The sequence below is a fragment of the Anthonomus grandis genome, chromosome 16, assembly GCF_022605725.1.
Source record: "Anthonomus grandis grandis chromosome 16, icAntGran1.3, whole genome shotgun sequence".
In the NCBI taxonomy this organism is placed as follows: Eukaryota; Metazoa; Arthropoda; class Insecta; order Coleoptera; family Curculionidae; genus Anthonomus; species Anthonomus grandis.
Genome location: NC_065561.1, coordinates 12,903,821 through 12,916,378, shown reverse-complemented (window position 1 = coordinate 12,916,378; position 12,558 = coordinate 12,903,821).

The following is a 12,558-nucleotide window of genomic DNA, read 5'->3' as shown; positions in this document are numbered from 1 at the left end:
GATAGGCCTTCTATGAAAGCTTGGCGAGCACTGGTTATATTTTTGTCTTGCCACATTTTTTGGACTATATAACCTTCGTTAATCCACGTCTCATCAAGATAAAAAACTTTCTTTTGCTCCCTGCGGTACTGCTTGATACTTCTCAAGTATTGTCGTCTCCAACAAACAATTTCGTCGCTCTCCAGTAAAAGTGCTTTGCGGTTATGCTTTTCCCAGGCAAAATCCATATTTTTTAAAGTTTTCCATAAAAGTTTTCTACTTATCAACGGAATACTGTCATCTCGGCCAAGCTCCATTAAAATTTTGTCTAGGGTGGGTATTTCCTTTTTAAAATAAAAAGAGTGAACTTTTCTTCGAATTATACATTTAGCATTTTCATCAAGGACTTTTGTAGGTCGTCCTGGCTTTTGCTTGGGAGATTCCACTTGACCTGCTACTTTTCTTTCCCGCAACAATTTGAAAATGGTGGACTTTCCAATTCCACTCATTCGAGAACATTTTTCAACAATTTCTTGCACAGTAAAACTAGGGTAATCGTGTTTTATGCAATCATGTACATTTAAAATAATAACTTTTTCACTCAGCGATAGTGGAGAATTTTTAGTACATCTTTTCGTTGGACTGAATACCTCCATTTTTTAAATATTGGGATAATAATATTGTGATTACACTACAGCGTAGCAGTGACTACTAACGTTTAAAATATGATTTAAAAGTATTTATAGTCTGTATATATTACCTGACCCCATTTTTGCATGTTACAAAGCGTTAAAAGATAGGTACCTATACAAAAGGATTAAAAGTATTTATTTAGTATTTAATCTCTTTCAAAATAAAGGCATTTAATCCGTGAAAATTAAATTCATAAATATTATAAGTACCTGCGCCTATGAACTACCACGAAATGTAGCCAAACAGAACGGAATTCCCCAGTTTATTGCTCTATACACTTCTGAAATAGAGTATAGTTGAACTTATTAAAAAAGTTTGGACAATTGTTTTTTGGTTCAAATGGAGTATTCATGCAAGTAATGAACTTCGAAAAGTTCAGAAAGATAAAGGTGTTCTGGAAGGTTTTTTTTTAAACCATTTTTAGATGTTAGAACCAGATCAACATTATATGCTCATGCATTATATGCTCGAAAGACTTTTGAAGCTAGCTTCTCTTATTGGAAATAATATTTTATTCAATGTGAATACTCCAAATATGTTGAATGCTGTTGAACTTGAAGAAGTTAATTTTTGGAATCACAATATCAAATATATCGAACAAACTCCAATATTACCAAGAAATTGGAAAAATTTGAAAAAAGATTTGGGTCAACAGAAAAATGTTTTTTGCTCGCAGCATCTACAATTTTAGATCCTAGGTTTAAAAACATTCGAATCGGTCGTTTGAGAAACCCCGTAAGTCCATATTTTGGCGAAAATGACATTTTAGTATTATTATAACTTGAGGGTCTAGACGCATCGATTCACAGAGAAACCCCGCTTGTTTCCATATAACTAACGTTCCAAATAGGGATGGCTAGCCAATACTGGAACTGATTCCGCGGAACTGATCTTTGATCTTACTGATCTTTACAGTTGAAACCATGGAGCAACTGATCCACTAGAAAACATATGATAAGTCCAAGTTCGAGTCCGGACTGGTTTGAGAACTATTATTAATACGGTCTAGCGAAAGAAACTGATCGATGGAACGTGGCGTCTGTGGTGTTTAGGTTATTATTGTATTCCGAGACCGGCCACATCTGTGGGCGCACTAGTGCGGAGCTATTTACATTTGTACACTCTATTTACATCTGTACTATTTACATCTGTGGTCCGGGTGGTGCAGGTTATATGCGTGAGAGAACTATCAAAATGATAGACGGATGAACTGGAATCGTTTTTTTTTCTGTTTTCCTAGTCCGATTTTTTTTTGCCTTATTTTAGATCTTAAATGTGACTAGAAACTTTGATCTTTCTTTTATTTCATTGTAATGTTGTTTTAAATTATAATTACATGAAACACAAACTAAATATTTTAAAGAATTAGTATTCATTCTAATAAAATTAATTTAAATTAATTTTAATAAAAAGGCAGGAAAAACGGAAAGAAGTATTCTATGAATATCAAAAATAAAAGTGCGTAATTATTAACTGTGTTTTTCGATATTTTGAAAACAACATCTATAGGATATTTAAAAAAAAATCATTATATGAGGCTTAATATTTTGTGTTTTTTCCCACGTACTTATTTGTGTATTTTTATAAGACTAATAAGTATATCGATCATTTTAGTACGATTGCTAAATAACTCTTGAACGCATATTGGATTTATGAATAGTATATCAGTATATCCATTAGTTTATAATCGTAGCCATTAGTGTATAATCCCGTAGTAGGTATATGCATATTTAGATTCAGTTCGGACTCAAACTTGGAACTGATCCATGGAACAGGTATTTGTTTTCGCTCGATCGATTAGGAACTGATCCGCAAAATTTGTTGGATCAGCCAACCCTAGTTCCAAATAAATATGGACTTCTGCTATTCATTTGAGAAACCCCTTAAGTGCAGGAGTTATGGTGTTACTCTCAAGTTAGTCTCAAATGAATGCGCGCGCGATATCCCCACCTACGCAGTTGCTTCTATCGAAAACGTCAAGCAGTGGTCAGTATTATAAAAGTAAACAGGCCGGCTTGCGTTTATTATTTTTTATAAACTTATAATCACTTTACCTTTTAAAAAATCTATTGAATAAAATGTCTAGTGGTAGTGATATCGACGAAAGTGTTGCAACGAATCCGAAAAAAAGAAGGTAGGGTGTGAAACAAGTAGAGTACCAGTGTGAAAAAATAAAGCAATCGAGAGTGAAAAATGAGGAATACACAAACTATAGGGCCCATGTAGTTCAACCGACTTCCCATTTATATCCGTGCAAGTATGTATTAATATGTTTTTTTTTGTTTTATGTTCTACAGCAATAATGTTTTTGTTATAGCTGCAAAAAAAAATGTATACTGAACTTGCTTACAATGCAAGATGCTGAAATCGTGTACAATGGAATAATGTCATTGCAAAACAAGGACGAGCAAGATATTTTACTGCAAAACAACATAGATATCTTTGATATAAAAAGACGACGTGGCAAAAGAAATAAAGAAGCACCTCAGAGAAATTCATCATTTAGATACCTAATTTATGAGATAATACTAAAAGGTAATCCGACAAAACATTTTTTTAGGTATTTGGTAAATGTTCCCGAACTAGAATCAATGTTTGTAAAAAAGCATTTCTTAGTGCCTGTGGTGTTACCGATGATAGAATTCGAAGAATATGTAAACTTTCGGCTGCTAGCAATGCTCCCAAAGATAAGAGAGGCAAAAACACTCCTGGAAATGTAATGCCTGGAGAAATTGTGCAAAAATCCACGAACATATTTCCTCATTTCCTACAAAAATTGCGCATTATACCACCCGTGCAGTGCTTTACTTTAATCCTTGTTTAAATGTTAAAATTATGTGAAATCTTTTTATAGAAAAGTACCCAGATTAAAAAAATAGGGTCAAATACAAATTTTATATGAAAATATTCAATGAAAATTTTGATTTACAATTTCAACAACCGCAAGTCGACACATGCTGTACTTGCGAGGAGCTGTCAGTTAAAATTAGAGTCCTACCTTAAACGAAAATGCTAAACGGGTAGCGATTGCTAAAAAGATGGTGCATAATCGCCGTGCAAAAAAATTTTATTCCAAAATTTCAGAGATTCAGAAAAAATTTTCAGAAGATCAAACTGTTCTGGGTATTTGCATGGACTTTATGCAAAATTTGCAACTTCCTGTAATTCCAGTACAGGAATCATTTTATTTACGACAGCTAACAGTAGATGTTTTTAATATTCATGAGTTGCGCAATGATACTTCTAGATTTTATATCTATCATGAAGGAGAGGCAAAAAAAAGACCCGATGAAGTATGTTCCATGTTGCTGGATTATATTAAGACAGAAATTAACCCATCTGTTAAAGAATTGCATGTATTCTCAGACGGAGCCTGGGGCCAGAATAAAAACCACGCTGTTGTTCGACTGATGATGGCTTTGCAATCAACTGGTAGGTTTTAACGAATGTTTCAATATTTTCCTGTCAGAGGTCACTCTTTCTTGCCATGTGACAGAGACTTTAGTGTCGTTAAACGGAAAATTAGACGAACTGATCGAATCTACACAATGAAGGAATATGTGTCATTAATTGCAAATTCCTGTTCAATTATCTGTTAAACTGACCTCATGAGTTTACAAACTCATGAGGTCTTAACTTTTCAAAAATGGTGGCCAAAGTTCTTTAAGAAGAATGTGCTCTCTAATGAGTCATATCAAAGAAAATTACTCAAAGAACTAAAGCAATCGTTCACTATCTCTAAATTCAATCAATTTGAATATTGTGAAGACGGAGTCGTTGTAGTTTGAGATTTCATTGATGGATTGAAATCTTATTCATTTTCATTGAAATTATTGGCATCAACGAGGATTAGTTTGCCCCAAGAGACACTTTATAATGGCCTTGTTCCTATCAATGTGACCAAACTGAATGACGTTAGGAGCTTGATGCAGTACATACCTCAACATGAAGAAATACAAAACTTTTATGGGGAATTGACTTGGTGGGATACTCTGTAGATTACGTAGTAATAAATACATGATTTAATCATGAAATTTTTTAGGCTGTATTTATTATACTAGTTTACCTTAACCTTAATACTCTGAAAATTGGCATTCATTTAAGAAACCCCGTATGTTTCCAAATTTCAAAATTTTTTTTGAGCTAAAAAATATTTTTTTTGGTGTGCTATCATGTTGTCTTTAATTTTTAACACTAAATTCTTCATTAAATTAGTATTGAAACAACTTTAAATTTATTGTAACTTCTTGTAGGAGGTTATATCCAGTTTTCCCAAAATTGTATTTTTCGGGGTTTCTCAAATAACCGATTCATTCATTTTTAAGACCCAATTGCTTTGGCAAATGTTTGGATATTTGAAGCATGAAATATCTATTTCAGTTCAAAAGAAAAATGAATCGTCATCTTCCAATCTTTCAGATAAAGGAGATGAAGAATCTGATCAAGCATTTGATTTGTGGGCTCCCCACAACGATATAGCCCATTCAAGAAGAAAAAGTAGAGGGGACGAAACGGACGAACTAAATCAGTATTTGTCATACAATAAGTATAAATATATTTAAAGAAAGTATAAAAATATTTAAAAGGCCATGATAACGATATTGTGTCATAATAAACTGCGAGAACAAGACTAAAAAGAATCTTTTAACCTAAACATACATAGGCACCTAGGTTTTATGGTACTGTTCTTGAAAAATAAAAGAATACCTACTCTAAAACTTTCGTAGAATTAGTTTCGATCAGTAATTTCCTGCACTATAAAAGTTAAATGTAAAATGAAGATAAATTTAGAGATTCACTGATGAAAGATATTTAAAATCTAATCTTCGTTCTGCTTTACTAGCGAAACGGTCAATAACCCGTTTATTAAAGTCTTCAATGTTATTGAGAAACACTTTTTCCGCTGATAACATCCCCAACGCACTTAATCTTTCTTCTCTCATCGAATTACGTAAAAAAGTTTTTATCTTATTCAACGTGGGAAAGCATCTTTCATCTTCAGATGTTGACATGGGTGTGGTAACCAAGACTTCCAGCAGCTTAATAGTTTCTTGAAAAGCGGGCTTCATTTCTTCTTGCGAAACTAACGATAAAAGAGGAATGGCTTCAGAAATTGCTTGAATTTCTTCTCGTTCATAGAGTACTTGCAACTCTGTTTTTAGACGGGGGTTCTCTAAGAACGGATAAGCTTTTACTGTTTCAGAAAGGAATTTGTCTGGAAACGTTTTTTGATACTCAATAAAATTTTCTTTTGTAAATAATGCGGTAGCTGCTAGATGCCCTGTAAAAGTAAATCGGTCCCTAATCTGTTGCAAAATGGAATCACAAACTTGCAAGGCTTCTACTTTTTTATTAATTGAAACAGATATATCGGAACAATAATAACGTCGCCTTTTCAGAGGAATAGATTCATCGGTTTCTACAAGCTCCGAGTCTACAGTGCCAATAACTTCATCCATTTCATCACGAATTTTTTGCATTGCATTTTCAAGGCTTTGCAGATCTTGTTTAGCTTTGAACGGGTCAGTATTAATCATCTGCAGTTGCTTAAAAATTATGTTAACATGTGGCATGATTTTATTAAACACTGTCAGCCAAAATATAAAATCTCTATCCGTCAATCTAAGTTTGTAGGCACCGGCTTGCTCAATAGTTGAATTTAATTTAATATTTTTGTCGTTCTCTAAAATTTCCATAACTCTTATCAGCTCATTCCGGTATTCATAAACTGTATTAACTCCAAGCGATTGAAAATTCCATCTAGTTGGTGATGATCGTGGTAATCGTTTATGAGCTATCTCATCGAATACTTTTGTTCTTTCAGGTGATGTACTAAAAAAGGAACAAATCCCTGTTAAATGAGCAAAAAAGATCCGTACAGAGGCATTAACTGAAGCCGCGTTGCTCATTATAAGGTTCATTTGATGTGCATAGCAATGTACAAAGTTTGCAAATAAATATTTATCGTTAATTATTTTTTGTACTTCATTTACACTACCGCTCATTACTGACGCACCATCATAACTTAGTGCTATTAACTTATGGGGCGTGTCACTGATTAAAGGATCAATTTCATTTAAAATAGAATTTCCTATTGAAATCGCGCTTTGTCCAGGGGGATTTAGAAATTTCCAGAATCTTTCCACTGGTTTATTGGAGACAATATATCGTAAAATAATTACTAATTGAGAGTTGCTTGCGACATCTGTAGTTTCATCAGCAATTACAGCAAGATAATTTGTTTTTTTAATTTCTCTAGCCACTTCTTCATGGTAAACACCCAGCATACAATCTAATAGTTCATTTTGAATAGTCTTAGAACTCCCTTTAAACACTCTGGCTTTGTCAAAATGATCTTTTAAATCTTCATCTAATTGAGAACTAAAATTTATTAATTCGCGAAAAACTCCTTTATTTGTGGATTCTTCCGACTCATCGTGACCTCGCAAGACTAATTCTAACGCCCCACAAAATCTGACACAGTTTATAATAATGTTCAAAATATATCTGTTTTTATCCACCTGTTTGTTGTGCATAATAATATTTTGTCTATAAGCCGAACTTAACTTAGTCATTATATTTGATTTTCCGAGCATAGAATAACTAAAAATGTTATTTATATGTACCTTGCTATTTTCATGACTTTTTAATTTCTCACAAATATGTACTAAATCAGTGACACCACGTTTGGTCCATGAAGAAGAATCACCCCCAAACAAAACACATATGAAACAAAATAATGCATTTTTTTGATCACATCCACAAATCCAGTTATTTTTATAATATAAATTACGGTTAAATTTTCTTGTACGACCTTTAAACTTTGAAGAGCTAGATGTAGAAGCCTTTTGCTCTTTTACAATGTCTAAATCGGGCAGAGGCCGTCCCAGTTTTTTTATTTGAATTTTTTCCTCCAACGAGTACGTAGAAAAAGGTTTTACCAGCAAATTGCTTATTTTATTCATTGTTCTTTAGTTTGAAACGTTCTATAAACACTAAAAAGTACAGTCTAAAATTCGATATTAACCAACCGACACTTTACTGCGAACTCACGAGACACGAAACTAAAATGCAACGTTCAAACGTTAAATAAATGCTCAAAAAAATTCACCCGAGCCACCCGTGCTTTTGCTCGGTTCCAACGTGGGATAATTTATATTTTGTGATTATTGGTTTCCCTCGTCAGCTGTTCAGGCTGGCTTGCATCTTGGTCGGGGTTTTCACGTCGTTGCCGGTTTTACCGCTGGTATTTTATTTACAGTTTATTAAATTTTAAGAATATCAGATCGAATATCACAAAACAAAATAGTGAATCTGTGCGGAATATATGCCAGAATCTGTGTGTTTTCTTTGTGATTTCCTTGCTTTACTGATTTTTTCGAATAAAACTGTATTTAAAAAGTTCAAGCAGTTTTTAAAGGATAGCGCCACATGCAAATCCGAACAAAGTCAGGTTAGTTTGCTTTGTTTTGTTTATTTTGGATCTTATCTTATCCAATTGCAATTTCTAAACTTTTTAATTTACAAGCTAAAATGTCAATGTTATTTTGTTATAAAACCTATCGAATTGGGCAAAAATTCTGGGTTGCAAATCTAATTGTGAATTTTCATGGAAAATATGGATTAACACTTGTTTATTTAGCAAATTTCGAAAATTTGTTATTTGTGAGAAACTGGTGCAAGGATCAAAGTATCTGGAAAAAAAATACAAAACAAATAAATACCGTAAAACGGGGTTACTTTGCACCATTTTTCTTTAGTTTTATTTTATTAGTTAGGATGTAACGTCACTCGAAAGAAGATCTGAACTTTTTATTATAAATATCAATTGAGCAGGTTATAATATAACTCTGATTATAGCTATTTGTTACGTATATTGCCTAATCAAGAGAACAACCTAGTTTTATTAGTGGTGCATAGTATACCCCAAAAAAGTCATACTTTGCACCAATTAAATGCGAAAAAATGTTCGTGGGCCAAGTTTTGTCAATTTAAATCTACCTACCTACATATATTTATCAAATATATATTAAATGAACAAACTTTATTATAACATTATAATAGTAAAAATAAAACGTTTGAAACTAATCCCACTACAATCTGTTGCATTCTGGGACAATGTAGAATCCTCGTTTGGACATTTTCTTGGGAGGGCTAATGGCGCCAATTACTGGTTTGTAATACTATCATTCAACCACATTTTGACTTTTGTGCCTCAGTGCAGTATTTATTTAATATAAACCAGACTAACAGACTTCAGAAACTTCAGAGTCGGGGCATGAGGGTGATATTAAATGCACACCGCCTTACACCAATATACTTTATGCTCAACACTCTAAATTGGTTTTCTGTTGAGAGAAGGTTTTGCTTTCTTTCTATGATTTTTATATATAGGATTGTAAATAATTTAGCGCCAGCTTATTTCAAACAGTTCATAACTTTTAATAGAAATGTCCATGATTACCCTACAAGAAATAGTGATGATATTTTTATTCCAATAGCAAATTTTAGAAGTACCATGAATTCTTTGTTTTTTAAGGATTTTCAAAAATATAATAGTCTTCCTCGAGAAATAAAGGAATCACAATCTCTTGATCGGTTTAAAACTGTTCTAAAGAATTATATGAATAATATAAATTAGTTTGAATAATATAAATTAATTTGAAAATTGGCGAATTAGGGCAATAAACTAATGTGGTTGGTGGAAATTCATTTATTTGTTTGTTTTTCTTTCAAGAGGGTGAAATTGTGCTTATTATTATTTTTTATTTATTTTTTTTGTTGTTGTTACCTAGTTAAGTTACTTATTTAGTATAGTTTTGTTTTTATGTATATTAGATGTACCTACTTAATAAAGATATATTTCATTTCATTTCAATACTATGAAATTTCTGCAATTAGAGGATGTTTTGAAAAAAAAAAGAATAATGGTGGTCGGAGGAGAACAGCGCGTACAATGCAATTGGAAGAAAATATTTTAGACGCTGTAGCTGACATTCCTACAACAAGTACTCGGAAATTATCCGCTCAGCTTCATTCGTCCAAAACAATTGTACATATGGTACTTCAAGAACAACTGTTGTACCCATACAAAAAGTGCATGAACTACTGCCCAGAGATTTTGCTCCTAGAATACACTTCGCAAACTGGCTGTTAGATCAGCAGCGAAATAACCCTAACTTTATCAGCACGATTCTTTTTACGGATGAAGCAGGGTTTACCAAAAATGGAATTGAAAACTTACATAACTCCCATGTATGGGCTGATGAAAATCCCCGTGATACTATTATTTCTCATCATCAACATCAATTCCAATCAATAAATATCTGGGCAGGAATTATTGGCAATTTTTTGATTGGGCCATTTGAACTGCCACCACGTTTAAACGGAGAACTTTATTTGGAGTTCCTCCAGAACAATCTTCCAGATTTATTAGAAGATTTGCCCCTTGCAACCCGCCGAGATATGTATTTTATGCATGATGGAGCCTCACCCCATTTTAGCCTTGCTTAAGACACCACTTAAATAATACTTTTGAAAACCGTTGGATAGGTAGAGGAAGATCTGTTGCTTGAGCTCCTCGGTCTCCCGATCTAACGCCATTAGATTTTTATCTATGGAGTCACCTCAAAACCTTGGTGTATTCCACCCCAGTGGATACTCGGGAAGAACTGCTCTAAAGAATTACATTTCATTGTGATAATATAAAAAAGAATCTTGGGTTATTGTGGCGAGTGCAGCAGTCCTCGATTCGTCGCGCCCGCGAATGTGTTGAGTTCACGGAGCCCACGTCGAACCTACTTATGAAGTTTTTAATAATTAATTGTTTATTGCTCGTATTGAATAATTAAACTTTTGTTTACATATTTGGTTTTTGGCATTTTTTTGTAAGTTGTTTTTTCTAATTTAAAAACATACACTCATCATAGGTTTTTTAAAAATTATTTTGTGAAAGTATTTTTTAGGACACAACTCTATTATTAGGAACATGTATTATTTTAAATTAAATGACTTACATCGAAATTTCTCTGTTCTTTAAATAACTAGCGTACTTCTATCTCATTTAAAAAAAAAAAAAAAAAAAAAAACATTGGCTCGTTTTTTTTTTTTCTCCAAAACGGTTCATTTTATCGATAATGAACAAGAGTACCTTTTTTTTAGCCTAGGGTTCAAGGTATCCAAATTTATTTTTTTAGGCTTTAACATACAGGGTGTTAAAAATATACGCATTAAAGTGTACAACCTAGTCCGCCCCTGGTAAAGTAAACAAAGTAAATGTATTTTAAGGATGTCATTTTAAGAGGTCTCTAATAGTGTTCATCACCTAAAATTTTTATTAAATTCTACCGGGTAGTTTAAAAGTAATTTATGAAAAACCAATTTCCAGCAGCGTCCTTTAGGAGGCTGTATCTTCGTAAAGAAGGCCTGTAGGAATTTTTTTTATAGGAACGTTCGGTATTATTTTTCGATGTTCTACCTGGAACCGAGAGATTTCCCACATGAACCGAGACACCCTGTAGAATCATAGTCAAGGATTTAGGAAATAAATAAAATAATTCCAAATCATTCAGGTACAACGATTTTAATAATATAATCCTTTGGATAACTATGCCCCGGGATTTCCCGGAACCTAGCTATCCGAGCCAACTCTCCCCTCAGGTAAGGAGACTGACTGGGTAACTTGCAGGTAATTTGTCGGTTCCCCCAAAGGGCAGAGTTACTCCCTTACAAGGGTATTCCACCCCTAGGCGGAGACTAGCGGCTTATGGTCTAACCGGTTCCTACCTGAGGGTAGAGGATCAACACGAAGTAGTTATCGAATAACTGATGATCTCCCTAGATTTCGTGGTGGAAATTATTTGTTTTATACTGAGTGTAATTAATTTGGTTGACAATATAGGAACGAAAAACTGAATAAAAAAACGCTGAAAACGGTTTCTATAAAACAAGGGAGGAACTAAAACTATAATATTATCTTAAAACTGCCGAAAAAATTATTTGCAATGATTCTATAGAAAGCTACATTTCACGAAATTTTTCTCTGGTTATCAAGAAAAACAATAAATAAGAACACTATTTTGAAATTTTTAATATTATTTAATTATATGTGGAAAATGGTTTCCGCTGTTTTGAAAACAATCATAAAGCCTACTTTTAAATTCTTCACGTAATATTCACAAATGTTTTTCTGGATATAGCACGGCGTTCCTGAATTATTCTATGCTGAAGTTGCTTTAGTGACTCAGATTGCGTTTTAAAACCACAGATTCTACTTGGGAAAAACAAGTCAAGAGGTGTTAGGTCCGGGGATCTAGAAGCTCTGCTTCCAATCCACTGGTTAGGATAATCATCATCCAACCGTTGCTTAACGGGAACTACATATTGCGGAGGCTCCATCCTATTGGACCTGTAGTAAGCGTTCTTCTAAAAATAAATTTCCGTGTACGTCCCTAAGACTTTCTAATTCCCGCACTATTAGTGGTTTAATAGACCTCTGTAGCATTTCAGCATACATGTCGCCATTTAAATTTCCTGGTATAAATATTGGACCGATAATGCCATCTCCCAATATACCAGATCAAACATTAATTTTCATGGGGTACTGGGTATGCCCTTCTCTAAATACGTGTGGGTTCTCGTCATTGGAGCAACAACAGTTTTCGCTTATTAATATGCCCATTTAAATAAAAGGTATACTTGAAATGTATCACTGAAGCAAATATTTTTAACTAGTCGAGGTTCTGTCACTATTCTTTATTATTTCACAAAACTAGATTCTTCTAGGTTCACTTCCGCGTCATCCTCCACCCAATCAACACGTCGTTGTTCTCGTCCTTTTCTAGACCTCTTCCTATCCAGTACAACGTGCATTTCAGAATTAAACTT